We start from the raw sequence: 6,000 nt of genomic DNA, 5'->3' as shown, positions 1-6,000 counted from the left end.
CCACAGAGGAAAATATTTTCATTTCAATGAAGTCAAATTTATCAGTTTTTCTTGCTATGGACTGTGCTTTTAATGTCAACTCTAAGAGCACTGTGTATAGGCTGGGATTGAAAAGATTTTCTATTTTTGTATCATTTTATAGTTTTTTATTTACATGTAAGTATATTCATTTTCAGTTAACTTTTCAAAAATTGAGATTTAGATAAAAGTTAATTTTTTGCCTATGAATATCTTATTGCTCCAGTTAAAAAAGGCTATCCTTCTTCTTCTGAATTGCCTGTGCAGCTTTATCAAAAATCAGTTGAGCATAGTGTGTGGTTTTACTTTTATTTTTTCATAAATCCTTGTCTATTTCTTTACCAATACCACACATTCCTGATTACTTTTTTTTCCATTCTATTTTTATTGTCAAGATGGATTTAGCTATTTAAGCCCTGTGCCCATGAAAAATTCTTAGTGACAGTTTGACAGGAATTTCATTAAATCTGCACAGTAATATGCTGTAGTGAACATAGGGTGCATATATCTTTGGAATTAGTGCTTTTGTTTTCTTTGGAAAAATAACCAGAAATGGAGTTGCTGAATCATATGGTAGTTCTTTTTAATTTTTTGAGGAACCTCCATACACCAACAATGCACTTGGGTACCCTTTTCTCCACATCCTCACCAACACTTGTCATTTGTTGTCTTCTTGATAATATCCATTCTGACAGGTGGAAAGTAAAATCTCATGTGGTTTTTGATTTGCGTTTAGCTAATAATTAGTGACGTTGGACCTCCTTTCATGTGTGTGTCTGTTGGCCATCTGTATGTCTTTTTTGGAAAGATGTATTGGGTCCTCTGCTCAATTTTTAATTGGTTTTTTTTTTTGGATGTTGTGTTATATGAATTCTTTATATAATTTGGATGTTAACCCCTTATCAGATAGATCATTTGCACATATCTTCTCTCTTTCAGTAGGCAGCTTTTTCATTTCATTGATGGTTTCCTTTACTTTTCAAAAGCTGTTTAGTATGATGTAGTCTAATTTGGTCATTTTTGCTTTTTGTTTCCCTTGCCTGAGGAGACTTATCCAAAAAAATATTAAGACTGATGTCAAAGGGCATACTGCCTATATTTATTTCTAGGAGTTTTATGGTTTCAGGTCTTAGATTTACCTCTCTTTAATCCACTTTGGGCTTATTTTTATAGATGGTGTGAGAAAGTAGTCTAGTTTGATTATTTTACATGTAGCTGTCCAGTTTTCCCAACATCATTTATTAAAGAGGCCATCTTTTCTCCATTGTATATCTTGCCTCTTTATCTAGATTGACCTTACAAGTGTGTGTTCATTTCCATGCTCTTTATTTTCTTCCATTAATCTGTTTGTCTGTTTTTGTGCCAGTACCATAGCATTTTGATTACTGTAGCTTTGTAGTATAATTTGAAATCAGGAATCATGATACTCCAGTTAGTTCTTTGTCTATATTGTTTTGGCTCTTTGAGGTCTTATGTGTCTGTATACAAATTTTAGAATTATTTGTTTCAGTTTTGTGAAAAATGTCAATGGTATTTTGATATGGATTACATTGAATCTGTAGATTCCCTTGGGTAGTAGGGTCATTTTAATTAATTCTTCCAATATATGAGCACAGTATATCTTTCCATTTTTTGTGTCATCTTCAATTTCTTAAATCATTGTCATAGTTTTTGGAGTGGAGATCTTTTGCCTCATTGGTTAGATTTATTCCTAGGTATTTTACTCTTTTTGATGCTATTGTAAATGGGATTGTTTATCTTTCTAATCTTTTGTTGTTAGATCATTATGATTTCTTTCCTTATATTAACTTTTGGTTTTGTTTGTTCTTTTTTCTACTTCCTTTGGTTGTAAGTTGAAGTTGTTGGAGATTTTTTGTTTCCTTAGATAGACCTGTATCGTTATAAATTTCCCTCTTAGAACTGCTTTTGCTGTGTTCCATTGACTTTGGATCATTGTGCTTTTATTTTCATTTGTTTCCAAGTATTTTTTGATTTCCTATTTGAGTTCTTTCATGACCCTTTGGTTGTTTAGTATCGTATTATTTAGCCTCCACATGTTTGTGGTTTTTGCAGTTTTTTGCTTATGGCTGATTTCTACTCATAAAATTATAGTCAGAAAGGCTGCTTGGTATGATTTCAGTCTTCTTAATTTGATGAAAGTTGCTTTGTGGCCCAGCATATGGTCTATCCTGGAGAATGTTCCATGTGTAGTTGAAAAGAATGTGTATTCTGCTGCTTTTAGAGGGATAGGTTTGTATTGTACTTATTGCCATTTCGTTAATAATTTCAGGGTGGTTTTTGTAGTTCTCTTTTCGTTTTTCCTCTTCTCTTGCTCTCTTCCCTGTGATTTGATGATTATTTTTAGTGTTATGTTTGGATTCCTTTCTCTTTTGTGTGTGTATTATAGATTTTTGGTTTGTTTTACCATGTGGTTTATATATAGCAATGTATATGTGATTTTATACATATGATTTTTATGTTAATGATCTCTTAAGTTTGAATGCCTTCTAACAACCCTCAATTTTCAGCCCCCCCATTGTTTAATGTTTTTGACATCATATTTTACATCAGTTTGTTTTGTGTATCCCTATAGTGGATATCGATTTTATTACTTTTGCCTTTTAATCTTCTTACTAGCTTTATACATGGCTGATTTACTATTTTTACCACATACTTGCCTTGCCAATAAGGTTTTTCCTTTAGTCATTTTCATGTTTTTAGTTGTGGCTTTTTCTTTTATGCTTAGAGAATTCCCTTTATCATTTCTTGTAAAGCTGGTTTTGTTGTGCTGAACTCCTTTAGCTTTTTCTTTTCTATAAAAGTTTTGATCTCATTCAAATCTGAATGAAAGCTTTGCTGGGTAGAGTATTCTTGGTTGTAGTTTTTTTCTTCCTTTCTTTACTTTAAATATGTCATGCCACTCCTTTATGGCCTGCAGAGTTTCTCCTGCAAAGTCAGCGGATAGTCTATGAGGGTTCCCTTGTACATAACTAGTTGCTTTTCCCTTGCTGCTTTTAATATTCTAATTTTTGCCATTTGAATTATAGTGTGTCTTGTTGTAAACATGTTTGTGCTGATCTTGTTTGCAACTTTATGTGCTTCCTGGACCTAGATGTCTGTTTCCCTTCCAAGTTTAGGAAAGTTTTCAGCTATTACTGCTTCAAATAAGTTTTGAGACCCATAGCATGGGAATGATAGTACACTTCATGTTGTCTCAGAGTGGGTTTTAGAGTGTGTGAGATTTAACATGTGCCCTTGAAGAGCTGAGTCCCTATTTCCTACTGCCCTCCAATTCTACCACACATAAGCACAGCTGCCCTTAAAAGCCAGATGTTCTAGGGGTTTATCCTTTGGTCCAGGACCCTTGGGCTAGGGAACCTGATGTGGGGATTGGCTCATTTGCTTCTTCTGTAGAACCTCTGCAATTGTGAATATTTTACCATTTGTGGGTCACCTACCTGGGGGTGTGGGTCTTAACTATACCATGTCTCTGCCCCTCCTGTCTCACTGTGGTTCCTTCTTTAGTTCTGGAAAACCTTTTCTACTAGTCATCAGGTTGTTCTCATAGATAGTTGCTCTGTAAATCATGGCAATTTTGGTGTGCCCATGGGAGGAGTTGAGTTTAGGGTCTTCCTATTCTGCCATCTTGGCCACTTCTAATCTGAAGTAATTTGATATAAATTATCTTTGGCCATCTAATATGTCAAAGAACATTGCATTCCTTAGCGGTGATACATTAAAAATACTGTGTCATTTAATATATCCTTTAATATCTGTTAAACTTGATTCAAAATAAGATCTTCAAACTATAAAAATTATCTTTAAGACTGTTTCAAGTTAAGGTAGGTCTTATATTTTATATAAGATATTTCATAGGGAAAATGTTGGAATTTGGGCTCCACATCTTTGTATTCAAATATAGGCTATGTCACTACTATCCCAAATTTGACTTTGGCAATTTACTTAATTCTTCATTGAACACATTTTTATTTACTTATTTTTATTGAGATATAGATGATTTACAGTGTTGTTAGTTTCTGGTGTACAGCAAAGTGACTCAGTTTATATATATTTCTTTTTCATATTATTTTTCATTATGGTTTATTACAGGATATTGAATAGAGTTCCCTGTGCTATACAGTAGGACCTTGTTGTTTATTTTATGTGGACTATTTTTTTTTTAAGTCTTTATTGAATTTGTTAGAATATTGTTTCTGTTTTATGTTTTGGTTTTTTGGCTGCGAGGCATGTGGGATCTTAGCTCCCCGACCAGGGATCGAACCTGCACCCCCTGCATTGGAAGGCAAAGTCTCAACCACTGGACCACCAGGGAAGTCCCCTTGTTGTTTATTTAATATACACTAGTTTGTATCTGCTAATCCCAAACCTGATTTATTCCTTCCCCACCCCCTTTTCCCCTTTGATAACCATAAGTTTGTTTTCTATGTTTGTGAATGTTTCATAAGTAAGTTCATTTGTGTCATATTTTAGATGCCACATATAAGTGATATATGGTATTTAACTTGTCTGACTTACTTCACTTAGTGTAATCATCTCTAGGTCCATCCATGTTGTTTCAAATGGCATTATTTCATTCTTTTTTTATGGCTGAGAAATATTCCATTGTATATATGTACCACATCTTCTTTATTCATCTGTTGATGGACACTTAGGTTGCTTCCATGTCTTGGCTATTGTAAACAGTGCTGCTGTGAACATTGGAGTGCATCTATCTTTTCAAATTAGAGTTTTCTTCAAACATATGTCCAGGAGTAGGACTACTGGATCATATGGTAACTCTATTTTTAGCTTTTTTAAGGAGTTTCCACACTGGTTTTCATAGTGGCTGCACCAATTTACATTCCCACAAACAGTGTAGGAGGATTCCCTTTTCTAAACACTCTCTCCAGCATTTGTTATTTGTAGACATTTTAATGATGGCCATTCTGACCAGTGTGAGGTGGTACCTCACTGTAGTTTTGATTTGCATTTCTCTAATAATTAGCAATGTTGAGCATCTTTTCATACGACAGTTGGCCATCTTCTTCATAGAAACGTCTATTTAGTTCTTCTGCCCATTTTTGATTGGACTGTTTGTATATTTTGGAAATAATCCCTTGTCAGTCACATCATTTGCAAATATTTTCCCCCAGTCTGTAGGTTGTCTTTTCAATTTGCTTATGGTTTCCTTTGCTGTGCAAAACATTTTAAGTTTAATTAGGTCCCACTTCTTTTTCTTTTTCTTTTATTGATATTTCAATTGCCTTGGGAGACTGACCTAAGTAAACATTGGTAAGACTTATGTCAGAGAATGTTTTCTATGTTCTCTTCTAGGAGTTTTATGGTGTCATGTCTCATATTTGTCGTTAACCCATTTTGAGTTTGTGTACGGTGTAAGGGAGTATTCTAACTTCATTGATTTACATGCGGCTGGCCAGTTTTCCCAATACCACTTGCTGAAGAGACTGTCTTTTAAGAACACATTTTTAAACTGCAACTTGATTGACCTTACAAGTTTTAGGTGATGACTTAGCTGTAGTTGTTTTAAAGTATCCTGTAATGCCCAACATATTCATTTAACATTTTGGTATGTATTGGAAGTCCTTTTACCCTTCACCTATGTACTCATTTCGTTAACTGATGCTCTCCATTTTTTCTGTGAAACAAAGTACAATCACAACTCACGGGGCACTTAGTATTACTAGGCTATATTTTAATATCTACTATCCTTACATATCTGCTTCCACCAAGTACCAAGTTATGTTTATTTCCAAACGTATTTGTGCCAGTTATACTTATGATTATAGTACCTAATTAAGTATTACATAAAGTGTTAAAATATGACTGTAAAGAAGAAAAGGTTTTGCATTGAGACAAATGGTTTGGAAAAGCTACCTGAAAATATACATTCTAGCATTACGTGTGAACACAACTGTAAATGTCAGAAAGGCTCCTTAAAAAATCATGAATTATTCTTCACTT

Source organism: Orcinus orca, chromosome 4, assembly GCF_937001465.1.
Source record: "Orcinus orca chromosome 4, mOrcOrc1.1, whole genome shotgun sequence".
Taxonomy (NCBI): domain Eukaryota; kingdom Metazoa; phylum Chordata; class Mammalia; order Artiodactyla; family Delphinidae; genus Orcinus; species Orcinus orca.
Note: the sequence above shows the minus strand (reverse complement) of the source record.